We start from the raw sequence: 24,536 nt of genomic DNA on the forward strand, positions 1-24,536 counted from the left end.
AAACCTATTATCAAGATCTGTAATCTTCAAAATCAAAGCATTTGTAAGAGAATGCTTCAATTGCTCAAAACTAGATGCACACTCCTTGGTCCATTCAAAATTATTCCATTTCCTCTATAAAGTTGTAATAGGATAGTCAATCTTGAAGAAGTTCCTAATGAACCACATGTAATAACTTGCTATTCCCATGAATGATCTGACCTCATCCACATTCCTCTAAGATGGCCATTCCATGATAGCGTTAATATTTTCTGGATCCACTGTTATCCCTTCCTTGGAAACATTTCCCAAGTAATGAATCTAAGATTGGAAGAAATTGCACTTCTTGATCTTGACTTACGACTTATTCTCTCTCAACAACTTCAACACTGCTCCCATGTGTTTTGCATGCTCCTCCTCTTTCTTTAAATACACCAATATATTACTAGCAAAATTTATCACAAACTTATCCAGGTAAGGGCACAACACACTATTCATTAAAGACGTGAAGGTGGCTAGAGCAGTGGTAAGACCAAAAGGAACCTGATCTAAGATAAATCTTTGAAAATATTGTTGCTTCCTTTAGTTGATCAAACAAATCATCAATATATGACAATGTATACTTGTTCTTGATAGTCATCTTATTCAATTGCCTATAATCAATGTACAATTTGAGAGTGTGGTCCTTACTCCTTATAAACAACATTGGTTCTCCCCAAGGAGATACACTTGGTCTTATATATCCCTTATAAAACATTTCTTTAGGCTGCAAATTCAATTCCACCAACTCCAGAGTACTCATCCTACAATGTGTCTTAGATGTTGGTGCTACTCCTCGCATCCACTTAATAGAGAAATCTATCTCCATATGAAGTGACAACTCTAAAATCTCTGTAGGAAACACATCCTAAAATTGCTCAAAGACATGATACTTCCTCGGGACTTCATTATCCCCATCTTCATTCCCTTTGTCACTAGAAACATGTATTGAAAAAAACAAACATCCTTTCTTGTGGTCGTCCTTATCTTGCATCTATTGGCAAGATGGAATTTCCTGGATGGACTCCCAATCATCATAGCCATCTTTTTATGGATTTTCCACTAACCTGGGGTCGTGCTTGGAAATATATTTACAATGATATGATAAAGTCTACAAATGCCCCGTGGATCGAAATTTATTGCTAGACAAATTTGAGGTGCTAAAAGTCAAAGTGGAAAATCTAAAAGTGGTTGAAGGATCCATTGGAGCACACTAGTTTGGTGTTTTTCCAAAAGTATTAGCGACAAAGTTAGCGGATCTGCCAAAAATGAGGGTTGGGCTAACTTGGTTTGACAATAGAGCAGCAAAGAGTCTTCCCATTGGCCATAGGCGAACCCCACCAGGATAGATCATCTCGACAGACTTACCCTGATCAGTGCACCCTAAAGGATTACAAAGGGTGCATAAATCAAAAGCGTCAAGCAATGGACTCTAGGATATAGAGGCAGAGCACAAACCAATGAGTCTTGAGCGGGATGATGATGGTGGTACGGCTCATAACGATAGAAAATGATAGAGGCATTGGGAAAGGCCTATGGTGAGAAAAAATCCCATATAGGTTGGTCCAAAGGAAAGTTAATTGGTGGACAAGGTTAAGTGTCAAGAGATAGGCGTCGAGCCATGTGGTGGAATTACAACATAACTATAGATAGAAGTATGTTTGGGCCTTGAGGTGCCTGAAGGTGGTTTCCCATACCGCCAATTGCATAGATAATTGGAAGAGAACCACTTTAGGTCCACCCCTCTTGATACCATAAAATCTATCATGGCAGAAGAAGGGGAAGGAGAAGTACATAATGTCCATGGCGAAGAAGATAGGATTGGAGGAAGAGGAAGGGGAAGAGGTAGAGGTAGAGGAAGGGGTAGTGGCAGAGGAAATCAAGATCCTTTGGGATTCCCAATTCTTGATGAAGATATAACCCTCACAATGAAGAATATATCACCCTCAATTCCTCCTACACCCTCAATTCCTCCTAATTTCCACGGGAAAAGAAATGAAGATCCGAAGACATTTCTCTTAAAATTTGAAGTATTATGTAGATCATATGACTATCTGCATGATGCTCAAAATTTGAAATTGTTCCCCGCCACATTAAAAGACTCAACATTAAAATGGTTCATGAGTCCATGAGTGCATTCCATAAAAACATGAGCACAAATGAAAGAGGCTTTCTTAGGCGAGTATAGAGATTATTGTATGCCTGATAACCTTAGAGATGAAGTCTTCAAAATGACACAAAAAGAAGATGAGAAACTTGAAGACTTGGTAGAAAGGTTTGTTTATAATATTAAAAGAGCAAAAATGGATAATTTGGATGAAGAAACCTTAAAAGCTCTTTTACTCAGAGTTGTTAAATATGAATGGATCGATCTCCTTAACCTAAATGGAAAAGGAAACATTTCCCAACTACCATTTGCAGATATTTGTGATTTATGTGTACATTTCTCAAGGGCCAAAGCAAGAGTTGGAAAGAGTCCTAAAGACCCTCTCTTATCAAGAATAAACAAGTCTTCACCTAGGACAGTTAGTAGGGAAGAGTTAGGAAATTTACTTGACACCTTTAAAACATATATTTTAGGGAGCCTAAGTGAATAGATAAACACCCTTAAAATAGAAAACAAGAAAAATTCTAAAAATGATGCATTATCTATCTTTTGTCCCAAATGTTGAAATAAACATGCTCTGAGAGAGTGTCCCTTAGACTCAAAAGCCATAGAACCCTGTTTCATATGTGTAGATAATCATGATACAAAGGAATGTCCATCCTTACCAGGTCTTAAGGCTGTATTCAATGATGAAGGAATCTCAGAACAAGTAGACCCTCTCTACTTTATACCCAAAAGACCATGGAAAACCCCCCAACCAAATCAATCACAAGGATTTAGACCACAACAATTTGCCCAATATTCACAAAGTAATTGGAATTCAACCTAGCAGCCTTGGGCTTTGCCACAATCACAACCTTGGAATCAAGGATGGAAAAATCCTTGTGGAGCCTATGCTCAATATCAACAATACTCGCCATCCTAACTTCCACCACAATTCTTAACCCTGTCCAATCAAATTCCTCAAGCTAATCAATTGCCACAAGTCCTAGTTCAGAATCAAAACCCGCAATTTTCCCTACCATTTCCACAAAAATCAAATCAACTACTTGCTCAACCACTTCCAAATCCTAATAATAAGATACCACAACAACCAGTATACAACATGGAGGGTTAGAATCCTCAAACTTATGTAATAACCCCACTAGACCTAAGCAATGTCCAATTAAGGTTCGGAAGGGTTTTACCAAAAAAAACCTTCTATTGTCATTCAAAAAACAAAATATGATCTTCAAAAACATAAAAATCAATCAAAAGAAGGGGAGGCTTCTCTCCCTAAAAAAGGAAATAAACAAACAAAGGAAATTCCAATATATGCTCCTATCATAGAACAACCTTGAATATTAGTTAAAACACCTTTTCCAGAAGGGTTGAAAATCGATGAAGGAGTAGGGAAACAAATTATCTTGCGTAATTACAATATGATGGATGAATTGAGAAATGTTTGTATTAAGATTCCTTTATTACAAGCCATAAAAGAAATACCAATTTTTGCAAAAACATTTAAGGAATTAAGTACACAACGATCAGGGAGAAGAAGAAAAGATATAAAAAAAATCCAGTTAGTCAGAAAAATTGCAGACATTATGATGGGAAAAATGAAAATTCGAAAATATTTAGACCCCGAAAGCCCCATTGTAAAAATTCACATCAATGGAACTGAAATACCAAACACATTGATTGACCTAGGAGCAACCATAAACATATTGAGCAAACAAGTTATGGACACACTTAGGCTTCCTAACCTTCAATATACACCAACCTTACTGCAATTAGAAGATATATATGTTATTAAACTAGATGGTGTGTTAGAGGATGTTTGTGTATCTTTAGATCATTGGGAATATCCTGTTGATTTCATTGTCTTAACACCCAAGAATAATCTAGGAGGACAGCATTTAATTCTAGGAAAGCCTTGTTTGGCTATAGCAGATTCTTTTATCAGCTATAGGTCAAGTGATATGTTTATCTCAGATGGAAATTATACAAAGAAATTTACATTATACCCCCCTGCAAGAACAAAAATAGATACAAAAACTGAAGAATGGATAGAAGATGTAGAAGATATACAACCTATTTTTGTCACTGAACAAGTAAAAGAGGAAGACAAACTTTTAAATTTACTAGAAAATAATGAATATTCCTCACATTATGGGCGTAGTCGAAATGAATATCTATCCTCTAAACAAGTATCATTTTTGTCCATGGAAAAATTTGGGAATTCCTCGATAGAAATCTTTCTAGGAATAACCTTAAATGTCAATGAAATTTTGGAAGACATGCAAAAGAAACGATTGATATAAATTTTACAGAAACATTATTCTGCTTTTGCATGGGAATACACTGGCATGAGAGGGATTGATCCTAAAACTTGCATACATCATATCTGCATTGAACAAAATGAAAGACCAGTTAGACAACCTTAGCGAAGAATGAAACCAAATCTAAAAGAAATTGTTAAGGAAGAATTGCAGGAATTATTAAATGTAAATTTCATCTATCCAATATCTGACAGTCAGTGGGTTTCACCCTTAGTAATCATCCCTAGAAATAAAGGAAAATGGATAGTATGCATTGATTACATGGAGTTGAACAAAGCAACATTAAAAGACCACTTTCCATTACCTTTCGTAGACTAGGTCTTAGATACTTTAGCAGGAAAAAAATAATTTTCCTTCTTGGACAAGTTCAGTGGATACGACCAGATTCAGGTAGCTCTTGAAGATCAAGATAAAACCACATTCACTTGTCCATGGGGAGCTTATGCTTACTGGGTACTTCCCTTTGGGTTATGTAATGCTCTAGAAACATTCCAAAGGGCAGTCCTCGACATTTTGTCTGACCTTATCCATGATTGTGTGAAAGTGTACATGGATGATTTCATAGTCTATGTGGATTCTTTCAATGAAGCACTAGAAAACTTGGAAAAAGTCTTAATAATATGTCAAGAAACAAACCACTCATTAAGTCATGAAAAATGTTTCATGATGTTTAACGAGGGAATTGTTTTAGGTCACCATATTTCTGGAGATGGAATTAAGGTAGACTCATCTAAGGTGGAAGTCATTTCCAAGTTATCAGTGCCAAATTGTCAAAAGGATGTTATAATTTCTCTCGATTTTATTGGATACTATAGAGGATTTATAGAAAAATTCACAAAAATTGCATCCCCACTCTTTAAATTACTCACCAAAGACTATGAATTCAGTTGGGATTCTGAATGTCAAGTTTCCTTTAAAACATTGAAAAAGAGAATTTCTGAAGCACCCATCTTAAAAGGACCTAACTGGAAATTGCCTTTCCATATCTCAATAGATGTGATCCGGATTTAAATAGGAACACAAAAAAATACAGAAATACCCATATACATAGAGATATAGTGGAAATAATACTTCATTTCATTAATGTAAAATACTGAAATATGCTTACAAACAGAAATGGAGAAGAAACCAGCTAAGGCGATGGTAGCTTATCTTTGAGAAGAGATGTGGCAGCTACATGCCTCTAAAATATGTTACAATGAGGCCCGAAGGCCTATTTATTGTTGAGAAATAATGGAAAATCCTAAACATCAAAAAACCTAACCCTAGGAGATGAAATGCCAAACTATGGGTCCCATTTCGGGTAAATTGGTACATCAACTTCCCGAGGTCATAACTTTGGCATACGATCTTCGTTTGACATGCATAATAGCTCGTTAGAAAGATATACCTGAGGAATACAATTTTGGGAAGAGAAACACCAATCCATGGCCCCACGTTTCTCCCATATTTCCCAAAAAATGTCGTTTAGGGCCTCAAAACGGCTCTGGAAGTTCAAGACTCGAAAAACTGCTAAAAATAGTAAATTGTGCTACAAATAAGGAAACTAAAAAAAATGAAAGAGACAGTTGTGAGGGTCTAAGTGGGATAGGTGGGTGGCCAGCAACATCCACTTGGAACATTCCTCCCCCCTTAGGAATCAATGGTCCCCATTGCATTGAGTTCTTGCATTTGCTAAACTTGGTCCCTTGTGAGTTGTTATGTAATCTCTGAGGTCTCCAGTAATGGTGGGAAGCATGGTAGAGGGTTGTCCACATTGAACACTCGGTGCAAGCGAAGGAATGGGGGAATGATGTGCTCCAAAGAATTATTCTCTACAGCCTTGGTACTGGTGTAAGGACCATGTCTCTTCTTGTACTTGTCATTTTTCAGAATGGAGCGATGATATATCGGCCTGTTGGGTAGAGGTGCTCTAGGAGTTAGATTGAATGAATGCTTGACCTGACAGTACAATGGTTGTGGGTGAGGGGAAGATGTTCCTATGTTCTTTCATGACCTTATCCACCTGTTGTTCCTGTTGCGTGGAGGAACCCTTCACGGGGGTCATGAATGTGATGACAATCTTTCCCTTACTTTGGGAGTGAACCAGACATAAAATGAATTTCCTAGTCTGGGAGATGAGCTTGCTACATTTCTTAGCACTGATCAAAGAGGTGGTGGTAGGTGGGGCTACCTCCGATATCCTATATCCTGAATTACCGAAAGAAATAATAACAACGCGAGGCCTTGACTCATACACAGCATGTCACGTCCATAAGTATGGTTGGCCTAATAATACATCACAAACATTCAGAGGTGCAACATCACACAATACTTCGTCTATGAAGGGTTTAATGCTTTAGGGAAGGCGGAACTACTGGCGAACTCAGAGATCTCGTCCTTGGTGGAGCCACCCGATACTATACGACTGCAAGTGTGGTGTAGTCGGTAGGCCCAACCGATTCACGACCTCGGCTGGAATAAGGTTCTTTTGGTTGCCACTGTTGACAATGAATTGCAGTGGCAAACCCTTCACCCACATTTGTGAGTGGAAAAGGCGTTCCCCCTCCTCTGGATCTTTGGGCTCATTCTTCTGGACCTTGGTGGTGGCAACAGTGGCGCTGGGCTCTGCATCAATGATTTTCTTCCCTTTGTCATTCCCCTTGTCGGGTTCTGGCTCGGGGTCAGAACATGCATCTGATTCTGAAGCCTTCAACTTAGCCACCAGCAACTACTTGGTCCGACACTCACTTGTGTTGTGAGTGGGGCTCTTGTGGAACTCACACCACTTTCATGTGTCCTTCTTTGACTTCGTGGTGTTGTTCATTTCTTGTGGCTTCGATGGGTTATCTTGGGTCACCCTGCCTTAGCTTTGTCCTTTGGTCTTCGGATTTGCAGATCCAAAGTCTCTCTTCTTTTGTTTAAACTTCTGCTCGATTTTGACTGTGTATCGGTACATCATGCTGAGCTAGGAGATTTTCAGGAACTCCATCTCGTCCTGAATGTACCTGTGTAAGCAGTCACAGTATTTGAGCATCAAATGTAGCTCAGAGTCCTTGATACCCAACTATGTGTGAAGGGTATGAAAAATGTTTGTGAACTCCGGCACATCTTGGTCCCTTCCTTGCCGTAGCATGGTCCACTTTATGTATTTCTCCTTGTAGCTTTTGATAGGGTAGTAATACTCCTTGATGGAATCCCAGAATGAATTCCAAGTGGGTGCGGATGAAAATAGTGAGCTCGTACTTTCATCCTTCTGCTCACAGTGGTTTTCCCACTAGTCCTTGACATGAGGCGCTGCTTTGAGAAGAGCAAAAATAATCTTTTCCCGATTGGAAAAATCACGAACAAAAAAATACCCTTGTAGCAAATTTAACCATTTATCTACGGCCTCTGCATCTATCTGACCCTCGAATATAGTGATTTAAAAGTTAACTTGTACATTAAAAGGTGTGGCATTTCCAGAGTAGCTATTGGAAGTCGATACGCCACCTCTAGGTAGTCGCTGAAGGATCTGGGAAAAGTTTTCCATCATCGCGTTCCTTTGTCACTTGAGGGCTTCCTCGAGCAAGATTTTGATAGGATCTCCTGCCCCCTCATCTTTCTTCTCTTCCGCCATGGGGGCTTATCGAGATTTGTGAGACTGGCCTTGCAAAGGTTCGACCAATTCAAGCCCTAACTCCTTATATCCCAACCTCGTTGGGGACATGCAAAGAAAAATAGAGAAAGAGAAGACCGCTCTGATACCACTAATCTGGATTTAAATAGGAATGTAACAAAATACAGAAATACCCATATACACAAAGATGCAGCAAAAATAATACTTCATTTCATTAATGTAAAATACTGAAATATGCTTACAAACAGAAATGGAGAATAAACCAGCTAGGGCGATGATAGCTTATCTCTAAGAAGAGATGTGGCAGCTACATGCCTTTGAACTGTGTTACAATGAGGCTCAAAGGCCTATTTATTGTTGAGAAACAATGGAAAACCCTAAACATCCAAAAACCTAACCCTAGGAGATGAAACACCAAACTATGGGCCCTGTTTCAGGTAAATTGGTACATCAACTTCCTAGGGTCGTAACTTTGGCATACAATCTCCATTTGACGCACACAATAGCTCGTTAGAAAGATCTATCCGAGGACTGCAACTTTAAGAAGATAAAAATTAGACAATGGACCAATGTTTCTCCCAGATTTCCCAAAAAAACGTCGTTTAGGGCCTGAAAATGGCTCTGAAAGTTCAGGACCCGAAAAACTGCTAAAAATAGTAAATTGTGCTACAACTAAGGAAACTGAAAAACTGATAGAAATAGTTGTGGGGGTCTAAGTGGTATAGGTGGGTGGCCACCAACATCCACCGAGATCAAGATGATTCAGATTTAGCCTTAGGAGTTGTTTTAGGACAAAAAATCTCACTCACGTCTTTTATTATATTAGTAAAAATTTAACCCTTGTAGAGTTAAATTATACTGTAACTGAAAAGGATTTCTTAGCTGTAATTCATTACATTAATAAATTAATACATTATATAACTGGCTATGAAACTTTTGTCCACACAGACCATTCTGCCATTAGATACCTAATGAATAAACTAGTCATTGATGGAAGAATAAATAGATGACTCCTACTTTTACAAGAATTCAACATAGAAATTCTAGATAGGCTAGGAAAATAGAACATAATTGCCGATTTTCTATCTAAAATATAAAATGAAAACAGTGATCAACCCGTAGAAAATAAATTTCCTGATGAATATCTTTTTGCAGTATCTACTAAATCACCTTGGTATGCAGATATTGCTAACTATTTGGCCACAGGAAAAATGCCATTTCATTTATCTCCTAGAGAAAAAAGAAGAATAGTCCACAATAGCACATATTATTCATGGATAGATGAGGAATTATACAAGACAGGACCAGACCTCATCATTACAAGATGTGTTCGAGAGGACGAAATACCAAAGATACTAAAAGCTTGTCACAATGAGCCATGTGGAGGACGTTTTTCTGATAAGAGAATTGCTTACAAAATCCTACTTTTAGGATATTATTGGCCTTCCATTTTCAGGGACACCAAGGAATATGTTAAAAGATGTGTTAGTTTTTAGACAATGGGAAAACCTACTCTTTCAAATGAGATGCCACTGCAACCACAGGTACTTATCGAACCATTTGAAAAATGGGCATTGGATTTTGTTGGACCAATAAGCCCACCTTCAAAGCAAAAAAATTATATTCTGGTATGTACTGATTATGTCACTAAATGGGTAGAAGCTAAAGAACTTACTTTTGCTACTGAAAATATTTTAGTTTCATTTCTTTTTGAGAATATTTTTACCCGTTTTGGTGTTCCAAGAGAAATTGTAACAGATAAAGGGACACAGTTCACATCCAGACTAGTGCAGAAGCTTGTGGACCAATACAAGATAAAACATTAGAAGTCAACTCCATACCATCCACAAGACAATGGACAAGTTAAGTCCACAAATAAGGTGATTGAGGCTATCCTTACAAAGACTGTACATCTACACAGGAAAGACTGGGTGGAAAAGCTTCTAGGAGCCTTATGGGCCTATAGGACTACATGGAGGAATACTACAAGACATACTCCCTATGAACTTGTTTATGGGAAACAAGTCTTACTTTCAATAGAGTTCCAAATCCAGACCTATAAGACAACAATCCAGTTAGATATTGACTTGTCAGAAGCCTAGAAACAAAGGATGACACAATTAAATGAGCTCGATGAAATCAGACAAGAGGCCTTCCAGAGGACCATCTTAGTGCAACAACAGAGGTCAAGATGGCATGATAAGTACATTAAAGAAAGGAAGTTTCATCTGGAAGATTGGGCATTGCTCTTTGATTCAAAATTCAAAAATTTTCAATGGAAATTCCAAACCCATTGGCTTGGACCTTATGAGGTTGAGAATGTCTTTGACAATGGTGCAGTTAGAATTAGGATTATTGACAAAGAAAGAACTCCTCTGTTAGTACATCGACTCAAGCTTTGTCAGAAACCATTAAAAAGAAAGGAATTTGTTAAAATGTTTCAAGATAATTCATAACTGAAGATGGTCAAGAAGAATTATTCTTCTTTTCCACCTTAGAATTTTTCATTCAGTTTGTTCTTCAATAAAAAAAATTAATATATATATATATATATATATATATATATATAATATGAAGAAAAAAATGTATAAACATGAAAACCAACATGTTGTTGGAATGTTTATACAAAAAATTTAAAGTGAAAACCAATTTGTTGGCACTTCAAATTTTCTCTTCAAAAGGAAAAAAAACAATAAAGTTCATCTACTAAAGCCTTCTTTCTCTTAAGCTGCAAAATCAACAACTTTCCGCAGCTTGGGCAAGTTTCCATAGCTTGGACAAGTTTCCGCAACTAAACAAATTTCTGCAGCCTAATAATTTTGAAGTCTAGAAGGATGCTTGGTGATCTGGATTAAAGGAAAGTTGACAACAAGGCACCTGCAGGAGATTAAAGGACAACAAATAAGGTTAGGAACAAAAAATTAAAGGTACTTGTTGCTTTAATTTAACAATAGGGAAGGTTATATAGCATGTATGATTAAGAAGATATAGTACTAAAGTGTAATCATTATAACCTAAGGGTAATGGCCACCTAACGAAAATATCATATGCCACCTCTTTAAAAGTCATGTCATGACCTTATGCCAAATCTGCCAAATTAATTACGAAATCATAAGTCTGAATGCACCTAATGGTCGAAGTCATTCCCATAATCCTTTTGATAACCCATCCATTCTTCCCTATTCTTACACTCCTCTGATCTTTCACAACCACTCCATCTTTCCGCCAGCTAGCAAACCCTACCAGCTCCGTTTTCCTATCAAGGTAGCCAATCTTTGAGGCAAAGTATCCTTCGACATGGGGCTAATTGTTCGAATTGAGCCAGCGGGGGAGCAATTTCTAGAGGGGTACCCACAAACTAGGGGGCTGCTGCAAATAAGACAATGGTTGTAGTTCATTGAGAATTTTAACGGCTTCCACAAGGAGGTAGCCAAGACATTTGCATGCTCACTCGATGGAATGGAGGCCAAAATTGGGGACATAAATCTCACAGTAACGGAGTCTATGATCACTGAGGCCACTGAGCTGCCAAGAAATGGAGAAAAATGGTTTAAAAATAGAGGGATTGAGAGTGAGGACTGTAAGTTCTTCCTGAAGAATCTGAACATGGACACTACGGTCTACAAAAAAGGTATTCCCAGCTCTACCCTTAAAAACAAATGGAGAAACTTATTACTTGTGCTTCAAAATTTTATCACTTGTGAGGGTAGGTTTGGGAAAATGTATTTTTATCATGTTATAATGATGATGCACTTCCTTGAGGATCATCATATGAACCTCCCCTATTTCCTCTTTAATAGCCTCAAGAAAATGGCTAAAAATGTTTAGAAGAAAATTTAATGCATAGAAAACACCATGTATCATCATGGTGTGGTAAAAATATTGGTCGAATTTCATCTCCGAAGTATAGGGGATAACAGGGAGAGTTTACTACTAAGGAACCATTTTGAGGAAAAATCCCCAGAAAAACCAAGTTGCAGAAGGGCCCTCAGAGGAAGAAAGAGAACTATAGAAATGATAAAGGAATAGGCACCTACAACTCAAAAAGAGGTAACAGAAGAGTTGTTGCCAATAGTAAAAATTTTACAGAGAATGAAGGGGGGAAACCTTAGAAGAAAGAAAGCCAGCCTAAGTAAAGAAGAATTATCACGAACTAAAACCTCTCCCCTCAAAGAAAAATCAGAGAATAAAAGGAGGAAATTGTAGAAAACACAAACCCCAGGGTTGAGAAGGAGCACAAGGTTGAGCACGATTCCACAAACAACCTCAAAACCTACAGAACACATTAATCTTGAGGAAAAGGAGCCAACTGAAGATGAGCCAATAGAGAAAACTCCAACAAATATTAAGCCAACAAAGAACGAGCCAATAGAGGATGAACCAATTGAAAGCCCTGGGAATTCTCCAAAAGGATCACCAAGATCATCACCACAGCCTTACAACTCACCTCTAGGAAGCCTGATACATAGTCCGGGTATTGACCCCGCTCAACAAGAAATATATGACTACATAGAGTCACTGGAAAGGAAGGAGACAACAACAAAGGAAACCATTCATAGCCCTGGAGAAGGAAGAAACCAGGTAAATGAGAAGTCAGCCTCAAACATCTTGAAGCAGGAAATCTTTAAACTAGAAACACTGAATCAGTACCTCAAAAATGAAAATCAAGCCTTAAAGACACATAGTGAGATACATATTGCCAAGAGTGACAATCTGATCCTACATGTAAGCTTGTGGTATAAGAAAAACAAGAAGTTGAAGAAAGAAAACAGAATTATGCAGAGAGAGATAATCAATTTAAATTACAAAATTCTAATGAGAAAGCCTAGAATGCCAATCTCTGCCAAACAATAGGCACAAGCAAAAGACAAGGAAGAAGTGTATGAGGACATACAACATCTCCAATCCAGGGGAATGTAGAGTCCGAAGATTGTCCTACCATGATACCCTTTTTGCCTAATGATCCTTTCTTTTTCCTATATATTTATCACTTAAAATAAAGCCATATCCACCAGGTTTCGATGAAGGTATGGAATAGTATGTTTTCTTGTTCATATTTAACTATATACCCTATTATTTTATTAAAGTTGCAATTGGATACCGAATCAATATATTTTCATGGCTAATCCAGGTTTCTATAGTTGTCTTCATTGTTTGCAAGGTTCGAGAGTTCCAGTTCAGCAATGAAAGGTGCAGATGGATAGAGGATGGCTCCCTCATGGACACCTTCCCATCCACTTGAAACTTTTTGCTAAAAGAAGCACAGGAGATTGCAGTCAAACTCCAAGTCAACCATCAGATTAACGAGGAACAAAACCCGAGATCAGTTGAAACCTTATCGTTTTTCTTTCGAAATAACAAATGATGGTTTAGCGATATAATTTTAGATAGGTTACAGATATTAGGCTTGAAATATTCATACAGTTATGCCAATAGGCTTGCTATAAAAACTATTTGCCGCACTAATATTTGGGTGTGCGTCGAATGATATAATTGTGAATAGTTTGTGAATTCCGTGTGAATAGAATTGGTTTTTGTGTGCAAGCATTGTGTTGATTTGAAGCTCTAAACTGCTATGTGGAGGGCCCCCACAAATAGTGGCAGGTTTTGATCAATTACAATCTGATTTCCTTTAATTCTTCAATTGATCTTTTTTGTGTGAAAATGCTACATAATTATCTCGGCAGCGAATTGTTATCTGCATAAGAACTTTAATTTTCTTTATACCTAGCTTAGATTGTTATGTAATTTTCTTTATACCTGGTACCACATGGTTCTTTCCTTTGCTTATTATCCAGCATAATTGAAGTGTGTTCAATTCACAATATTGATGTTACTTGGGTTACTTTGTTTGAGCAGAAATTGAATAAGTGAGAAGTCCTCTCCTAAACAATTGAGTTCAATACTGTTCCTTCATAGCTAATAGAATAGGTTTCTTTTTGCACTTAGAGAATTAGGAGCTGCAACATAGAGATTCAAGAAGAAAAATCCCAAACAATCTATCATAAGTAAAACCACTCTCACATCATCTACAAACTAATTGGATAGAGATTAATTCCTAAGAAACTTAATCAACATCCCTAAGAATTACAACACTAATTACAATTGACAAACACCACCCCCATCTTAAGTTTAGATCTTAACAAATACATAACTACCTAATGAATAACTTCTAAGCATGTATTGTGCACCTGTACTTCATCAATCTATGTACCCTGGTTGACAATTTATGATTGCCAAGTCAAGGACATTGAATTGACCAAACAAGGTGTTATATAGGTTCAATATGAAGGATTCCAAGCCAATAGATACACCCCCAACATCCTACTTCAAATTCAGTGTTCATTTTGTGACCTTGTGATGGCAAAGAGGAGCTTCAAGAAATGATTAAGATAACTTATGCCTTGACAATTGGTACATTGATGTATGGCATGGTATATATACAATTTGCCATTGTACATTCAATGGAAGTAGTGAGCAAGTTCCTTTCCAATCTAGGAAAACAACATTAAAAAGTGGTAAAGTGGATCTTAAGGTATCTCAAAGGTACCCATCATCATTGTTTATGTTTTGGTAATAACGCTATTGTGCTTGAAGGTGTTGCAAATGCAAATATGGTTGGAGATATGGACACTATAAAGTCCATCATTGGACACTATACACTTGTAGGTGTATAGGTGTCTTATGTATCTAGGTTGCAAAATGTAGTAGCTCTAAAAATGACAAAGGTAGAGTACATAGTTGTAGTGGAATCTTAGAAAGAGATGTTGTGGATGCAACAATTCTGAGGAAAGAAAATAATAAAAAAGGAAAGTGTGCATTGTATTCTGATAGGCATAGTGCCATTCACTTGGGTGAAAAATCCAACATATCATTCAAAGACTAGGCATATTAACCTTAGGTACCATTGGATTTGGTAGGAGTTCGTGGAAAGGAATTTACACATTAAAAAACCCATACAACTGATAATCCTATTGATATGCTCGCCAAAATTTTTTCGAGAGACAAGAAAACGATGTATTTGGCAGGGCTAGGGGTAACTTGATGAGTAGGCTTAGACAAGAATCAATAGAAGGAATTTATTTACAATTGTAGTTCATTAACCAAGAGACTTTGTTTAGCTTCAAATGGGATAATGTTGGTTGATGAAACAAAATTCAGGTAATGAGTCTTTTGGTCTCATGTGAAAACTCTGAGTGGGTCTAATGGTTAAGACTCGAGAGTATGTGTTTCCTACTAATAGGTCACAGGTTAAAATCTATACTGGGATAAAGTATGTACACTATAGGTCTCATACACCAATTTGGCTATATTTTGACTAGGGCTAATGGTTAAGAACCTGTGCGAATGAGGAAATATGTTCAAATCCATAAGGAATAGAGTTTATTCATCTCAACTTAAAAATAGATTATTATTATTATTATTATTCTCTTATTCACTAAACATTCAAAAATTCCCAATAAATATTCTCTGTGAAAATTGCATGTTTTTCTTAAAATTCCCTAGATGCCTCCACCCCTCTGCATATGATCACACCCCTATAAATGTAAACTTTTTTTTTGGCCATCAATTTTTAGTGAAGAAGGGAATTAGATTGAATACACAAAATCCATTTCGTTATGTGTTACTCTTATGTTTTCTCTAAATACTCTAGCATTTATGTGATCCTGTAGTAGAGACTCACTTTGCGTGATGGTTATTCTAGTTATTTGTCTCTGAATACCATAACGTTCATGTGGTCTTGTAATAGAAATGTCACTGTTGTGATGACATCCATATGCGAGGCCATATAACAAATGAATGGGTGATTTGTTTGTTTGTGCCTAATAATGAAGAAATAAATGCCAAACAATTGAAGATCCAAAGAAAGACAAATTAGTGAAATGATATTAAGAATGTGTCGAGATTTGAAGATCAGTGCAACAATATTGAGAATGTGTTGAGATGCCTTGAGGGATAGTTCAATTGGTCGAATCCTCATAGTTAAAGTATCCTTACTACTAAGAGGTCATGGGTTCAATTCTTTTGGCACTTTTGAAGCCATGGGTTCAATTCTTTTGGCACTTTTGAGGTCATCAGGATTATTAATTTTCTTTTGACAGATATACATGGTACAAATATTCTATGTATATAGAATGTGTTGGTCGGTGGTTGTCCACCAAAAAAGAAATTCAGTAATTTATAAAAGTTGCTATATGGATGTGAAAAAAGGCTCATAAATTGTTAAATATATATGGATTCTTACATTTATAGAATACATGAATGAAAAACAGTGTGAAAAGGGAATTTAGGAGTCAAAATTTGTTGTATGGAGTGAGTACAAGAGATGAAGAAAACATTGGGAAATTTTCTGATATAGAAGGTCAAGGCTGTCTAAAATTCTTGAGAAGACCATGTGAAATAATTGCCACAGTACATAAGAAGGGAAATCGGGTTGGAGACATGAAGAAATTATGGATAAGTTCTTGGCTGTGTGGTACGAATTCAATAAAAGGAGATAATGAAAAAAGAGATGTGTTGGTTGGTGGTGTTGGAAAAACATTAGTGTTAGAAAATTTTGTGTGTTCTAAAGTTTTTCATGATGTTGAATTTATTTCTATTATAAAAATATGATTAGTTGAAATTTTTTAATCGGATTCCAATCACACTTTTAACAATCGAGACAATTCCTCCACCGGAAAATGTCTTGTGAGGTTAAGTATCTTCATCCGCCTAATTTGCATGTTGTTGTGCGAAACAATGGATAGCAAATCGACCTCAAATCATGTAAGAATGCATCTTCCCATCGTTGGAATTATGTTGTTTGACCATGAAAGCAAAACATGACAATGGTTTCTTAACCACTATGCATCCAGTAAATCTAGACACAATGGATCGGTCCCTTGGGAGATATAGACTTATGACTCCAAAGAGCTCGACCAAGGAAGACCACGCCAAAAATTTTGGGTGCCTGTTGGATTGACAACCTCAAAAATTTCTCCGAAATTCTTGCACTCCCACCTGTCGATGCGTTTTCACCATTCGACAATCTATGCTAGTTTAATAGTTTTCCATCATCTAAATTTTAAATCAAGAGGAATTAAAAGTCAATCGACTTCGCTCTATATGAGGTTGTTAGGAGAGTTTAATGACAACTTTGTCACCCATATTCAAGTTTCAACCACCATATCTTAACTATGTTGATTTATTTATTTTTTATTCTTGATTAATGTACAAAGAGTACAGTGAAATTTTAATTTTAATTTTACAAAATTCACCAGTATCAATTTTAATTTTTATAATCTTTTGAATTTTTGAAAGAATAAATTTGATTTTGTATTTATTTTATTATGGTGAATTAGTTATTTATCGGAATAATTTAGAGAAGACCCAAAATTTGTTGAGACTCCATTAAAGGTTACTACTTGAGCTTTATTATAAAAAGTTAAACTTTAAAGAATTTCAAAGTAAAAGAGATAACATCTCATTGTGTCACCATTCGATAGTCTTACAATATATATATTTTTAAATAATCTAAATATTTTAAAAAATACGTCAAATTTATAATATTTTTTTATTTAAATAATATCAAATATGATAATAAATTTCAATAAAAAAAAATTTATAATAAAAAAATACTTTAAATATTTCAGAAAATATATCAAAATATATATATATAAAATATGAACATGATAATTCATAAAACACGAGTATAAATTTTTAAGATAAGAATGATAATAAAAGTAAATGTGAATAGAAAAGTTGAAGAAAATAAAAAGAAATAAAACTTAGAAAAAATACAGTAACTCAAATATCAAAATTAAATAAAAAAATAAATTTATTTAAAAATAAATAAATTTATGATAATATCCATCAAAATTTAGCCATTGGTACATTAGCAATGAACTTCGAAATTTACCCCTTGGTACATTACCAATGAAGTCCATTAAACTTATTTGTGATTTCATAAATATGAAATTCTATAAAATGATAATTGTGGTAAATTTGGTTTTCATTTTAAGTAGTTTGTTGCTAGTTTTTTTTTTTAAATTTATTCAGTGTGGTTATTAAGTAGATGTATGAAAAATATTGGGTTGTTAAATTGTTTGTTACGGGGTCATTTGCTAATTAAATATAAAATTCATGATTGTTACCCTTTTTTTTTAATTTGTAAAAATTAGTAATGAATCAATCAAAACTATTATACTCGGCTAGTTTTCAGTTTCAAATTCCATTCCTATGTGCTTGTCGGTATGGAATTGGATGAGAGAATCATTAGTCTTGAGATGATTTTTTTTGTAAGTAGAGGTAGTACCATTCTTTTCTATTTATGATAAACAAGGAGACCAGATACAACGTTTTGGTGGCCTCACCCTGCCCCGAAGGGAAACCAGGTCTGTTGGCCACCTGAGTTTGCTATAAGCATTCCAAAAACAAAATTTGACAAGTCTTTCCATACTGGCTATATGCACTATACAACTAAAACTACCTATTAAGCTACTGATTTGCATAAAACTGTAAGAAGGAGAGTATCAAAAAATCACAACAAAGTCTCAAGAAGATCATTCCTGTCTGGTTCCAGTATTCAGGTCCATATCCATGGGGATATTCATTTGTTCCTCCTAGCTTGGGTGCATGCCAGCCATCCTAGACAGTAGCTGAGACATCTCCTCCAATTTGTTGTTTTGTTTGATCATGATTATCTGGAAGTTCTTCAATTCCTTTTGTAAATTTGGTGTCCCGTTGGCTATTTCCGCCATTTCCTTCGCTACCTGTTCTAAAGCCTTTGCCAGGAGGCGCTTTAGGACCTAGTAAATATGCAAAGACTGTCTGTACAGAGTCTTCCTTCCCCTCGTATTTCTTGGGCCGCTAACCATTTCTGCCCACTCTTCTAACTCTGGTTCTGACTGTTCTTCCATCACATTGGATTCCATATTTTGAATAATACGACAGATATCCTCATATGTTCCTTCTTGGTAAGCTCGTGCCACCTCCTGAACCACTGACATGGTGGTCCTTCTCCCTCTGCGCTGATTACCTAGGGTTTCAGTTGGTCTGCCTCCCAAGTTCCCGTGTCTTGGACGGCCTCTGCCTCCGCGACCTCTTCCATGACCTGGCCGCGCCATCCTTTCTCCTACCCTCTCCTGTAAACAATCATCAATCACAGGTGTCAGTTTTTTGAGGTTCTTCTCGTCATCTTCGCTTACCAATTTCCCTTTGGTTGTTCCTCTGCTTCTACTGCATTCCCCTTCATTTGTTTGAAACTGGCACTGATAATCATTCCCCGGGTACAAAAGATGTATTAGGCCCTCTGTCATGTGTATCAGATGTTGGGCTAAGGGAAAAATCTTCGATTCCCCACTACCAGACCACCCCTCTGTTCTTACCATGGAGTTCTCACCTTGGTTCTCCACATTAATCCTTAAACTGTGCTCCCGGCTGCAAATTTCCTCAAGATTCCCAACCAGAGACAAGCCCCGAGGACCCTCACAGTGCCTTATGGAGGGACGGCTTAGCTCACTCAGGCCCTTTTCATCAACAGGGTCTTCGCAATAATAAAACTTATCCATTCTACCTATAGTGATAGATATTAAGAAGACAGAGGTCGCAGGTTGCACATACCCGAGAACGCAGACCTCCCTGATGGCTCCTCCTAGCTGCTCCTCGTTCAACTCCTCCTTCGACCCGTCTGCACTACCCTTTCCTTTACCCTCGACCACTTTCATATAATTCCTATTTTCCACCCTTCTCGCTCTGCCACCACCGCCGCCACTATTGCTAATCATTCTCATTCCACCTTCCCCACTTCGGTTCCTTGAAACGTGTGCTAGCCGATTACTCATTGTTTTGGTTGGGAGGGCGGCCTCCTTCCTGTGGTCACTTCCGGCTGTCCTTCCCTTATAATGATCGCTCCTGCCATCCTCAACTGCCTTGTCCCTCATCCCGATCAGGAGAGTCTTGAGATGATTTGATTTGGTCATTGAATATGGTTAAAAATTAGTCAAAAGTCATTAATATATTTGTTTTAAAAAAAATCATTAATATATATGTTAAAACCGTTAATTTTGATTAGTTGTTTCAGTGTCAAATTTTATTATAGGGCGGTTGAAACTTAATTCAAGCTGAAAAATAGATAGGACGAAATTTGGCTGGATTGCAATGGCTAAGATTTGTGTAGGCTTTCAGATAGTTGCATACATCGTCGAGCTCTGGCTCATTTCTGTGGATTATGATGGCAGAGTCTTTGGAGAGTTTCAATAAAACTTGGTGATTTACAATGGCGAGAACTTTGTAGCCTAAATTTTCTCTAAAATTGCCATTGAGCTTTGGATCTGTTGTGGCCAATAACAACCCCCATTCTTATTTAGTGTTATTACTAATACTAAATAAGTGGGGATCCTTATTCAAAAAACTTTAGCACTTGTATTCCCATTTTTGAATAAAACTTACTATCATAAACTTAGGAGAATACCCGAAAAATCTAAAAAGACTTAAGTTTTTATGATAAGTTTGAATAAATCCACTTTCTCAATAAAGAGCATCGCATCGCATCGCAAAAAGGTAATGGATGCTTTCCTACAAGCAGAATTCTAAGATTGCGAAATCACAATACAAAATCACACACTAAAAGATACTCATCGCATCACATGCCTCAAATATCACTTAAGGTGAAATGCCTCAAACCACCGATATGCGATAGTGAGTCTTGCAAATCGCATTTTGCAGAAAACACATTAATGGATGATTGCCACACGCAACGAAGTAGCGATATTGCGAATAAAATCGCAAAATCGCCTTATCGCAGATCTACAAGGCTCGTTGTTCGAAAAAGTTTTTTCCATAAACCGATGCCTAGTTATGCGTGTTAATGTTAATTAATGAGTTAGTTGGCAACCATTAATGAAGTATGGTTTTGATCTGATCGAAGAGCCATTTCATGTAGGGTGATATATTTTATATGTTTTCGGCATTTAAAGCTTTCCCGTCACCTTTTCCTTATCATTACTCTTGCCTCATTTGTAAACTATAGGAGCGAAGAGTAGAGAAGTATACATAGCAGTGTTCAGGATATTATGGGAAAGAAAGGTAAAGCCATGAGTTTTGAAGAGAAAGAAATGACGCCCTTATACACAGACACCACCTATAACAAAGATGCCGGTATTACTACTTGGGAAGGCATGTACAGTCTACTCGAGGAAGAAAATCCCAGGATAATGAAGGTTACAGCCATTGCAGGCTCAGACGAGTCTTCTGAGACATCAATTACAAAACTGTCATGTTCGTTCTTGCACCGGATAGCAGCAAGGCCCAAAATTCTTCCATACATGGACGTGGTCAAATGGGTATTAGATAGTGCTGATATCACAAACAGACAATTTAAGACTTAGGGTAAAGGACTCACTGGCTCGTTCACTCCACAAGATTTGAGGCTCATGTATCATCTACCAGAGCCACAGGCGACTTATAATTAACAGTTCATGGAGAAGTTCGCTAAAGAAAGTGAATATCTGGTAGAATGCACCAAGGACTGGTCAAGAAGGGACAAACCACTAAAAAAGGATAAGCACGGTATGTATAGTACTGGTTCTCTCACCTCCCCGTATTGCTTTGCTACTGCTATGCTCTGTAGACTTTTTGGAAAGTCAGACATTAACAAATTTTCATCTGAATGGCTACCGTTATTGGACGCCGCCACTAATGCTACTATTGTGGATTGGGCTAAGATACTGTCCGACAATTTAGCCACAACCATTTTGAATTACCGATCCAAAAGAACTACTACTTAGATGATTTATCCCCCTTTCTAATTATCTGTGTATGTGATGGATGCAATCTGTTATATTTCCAAGTTTCTTCTAATGGGCTGGAAATGGACTACTGAGGACCCATTACCCATTCATATTTATCACAAATAATTATGGGATTCCAAGTTCATTCCGTATTTCTACAAGATTTGTCATGGAATCATGTTACCTCTGTACAAAATGCTGTAAGATAAAGACACTTCGAGATTTTCTCCCGAAGCGGAGGTCGATATGTTCCCCATTGCAAGATGGTTCGGAGAGGAACTTTTCACATATGTCAGGGTATTTGGAAGTCTCGCTTCACCTCATGTCTTACCTTTATATGTTCCTGATAAACTATTGGCACGAGAGATTGCTTATCAGACCTACGGAGAAGGAGGTATGAGTAAAGATTTGAAGGACAAGAAGAAGGCCATTTCGCTGCAATTTATTGTGGCATATGGGGACTTTTCACTATTTGATGTAGGTCATGCATTAAAAGAAGTAAACAACATGTTATGTCTACGATTATTCAAATTTCCAGGAAGACCGTTCGACCCTTCTGATATCGTTAAGAATTTCACTACTGTAGTCAAAATAAAAGTGTTTTATAAAGAGGATGATCTTTTTGATGATATGTTTCAACAAAAAAGTACACTTAAAGAAGTTCTGCATTTGGCCCAAATGTGATTTCCTCCAGCAGAATTTCAAGAATTCAAAATGTACAGAGAAAGGAGGTTAGCTAATATCCCTTTGGATAAATTACGCTTGGAACCCGTAAGGGAACCAACTGCTAGTATCAGTCTTAGTGGAAGTTCAAGCACAGACAGATCTAAATCTAAGTCTGGGAGAGAAACATCAGAACACTCCAAGAGGTCCGAGAGTGACCATAATAAAAGTGAAGGGTCAGTAAGGGATACTGCCCAGTCTAAGGAGCGCCTAGAACAACAGGTTTTGACCTCTCCACAGGTAAATCCTCTCCCTCTCATCGTCCAGCCACTACCAGTCAGAACTGAACTGGATAAAGAATGGGATACATTCAATGACTTAATCAATACTGAAGGAAAGAGCACAAAAACACCTGAAAGTAATGTACAAACAGTGGATGATATAGCCATAGGGACAATCAACAATGTCCCAAAAATGGAACATATTCCCATTACTCCATCTTCTGAACTTATGCGCAAAATAGAAGAAATTCCTCCTCTTGATGTATTTTGTAGTCCTCAACATAAGGCAGTCGTGAGAAGACAAAGAAAGAAAAGGAAATTGGAAAGCATGCTCTCTCATGATGCAGAACAATTAGACATCCTCTAGCAAGATCCTACCACTGATCCCACTGAAAATATCACTAAATTATCTCATATTGTAGGAGCATATGCTTCTACAACCAATGATAAAGAAACTGAGGTACAACAATTACTGAAAGAAAAAGAAGATCAAATACAAATTTTGTAGCAACAGCTACAACAAGTCAGCGCCAACAACGAAGCACAAAAATAGCTTGAAAGATTACAACAGGACTTTCAACAAATGCAGCTAGGATACCAGAACAGTTTGACTGACAGAGAAAAACAGTTACAGGTTATGCAAGAAATGCACAAGGATGATCCCAAGCTTACAGAATTCATAACAAAATCCATTTCCTTAAATGATCAACTCCTGCAGCAGCAAGAAACATTATGCCAAAGAATATCGTAGTGGAGCTCTTATTGTGAGATAAGCGACAAAATTACTAATCAAATCGTGGACTTGCAACATGATTATGATTTAATTGATAGAAGAGTTACTGAATATTTGGCTTGGCAAGAATCAGAGGAAGGGAAAAAGGCAGGCGCACCCATAATAAATGAAACCCACAAAGAAATGTTCTTTAACAAGTGGGATGCACAGATCAGGAAAGCAAAACAAGCGACAAAAGAAGCAGCCACAACAACAAATAATGTCATTGATTGCATTAATGAAAATTTACACAGAGCAAATCTAATATCAGAGACCACTCTAGGGCATTTACCAAATGTACCGCACCTACAGACAAGTTGGAGATAGAAGGCTCAAGAGGGATTAGAGTCCATCAAAAGGTTAACGAAGTTAAATTGGAATTCTTATTGGACATACTTGGTAAAACCACACAGCCAGTGCATGACTCTCAAATGTATCATTAACTCTACCGAGAAGATGGTGCCAACACTTGCCGATTCCATTTTCGCAGGACAACTAAAGTCGGAAGTCAGCCAGCCAACTTTCCTCAAGCAAATGCTGAACGCTTGCAACTATAAGGAACAGATACATAGATAGTTAGTTGTTAGTTTTAGCTTTAGATTCAGTTTTAGTTTTAATTTTGCTTTATTTTTTCCTGAAATGAGGACGGTCATTTAAACCATATCCTACATTTTTTTAATAAATTATTTTTAGATTTAGGTAGTAGTATTTAAACCCTTCTCGTGCATTTAGAGAAGGGTCCCAAAATTTGTCAAAAACTTGTCCTCATAACATGCACTTTTGCACCCTCTGAGGAGGTTTTGATGAATGAATGGAACATGAGTTATTGATATCTGCATTTAATATCTACTACTGATGTTGCACTTTTGTACTCTTAATGGATGTTGGATTAAGAAGAGATAGATCATTATTGCTGAAGCTCATGAGTAGAACTAGTTATAAATGGTACTTTTATCTCTTAACTATTTCTGCTTATGTGTTAAGGTGATATTCATGTTCAGTTATTT

The sequence above is a fragment of the Pinus tabuliformis genome, chromosome 3_1, assembly GCF_031772625.1.
Source record: "Pinus tabuliformis cultivar Carrire ecotype Pingquan chromosome 3_1, CPIR1, whole genome shotgun sequence".
Taxonomy (NCBI): Eukaryota; Viridiplantae; Streptophyta; class Pinopsida; order Pinales; family Pinaceae; genus Pinus; species Pinus tabuliformis.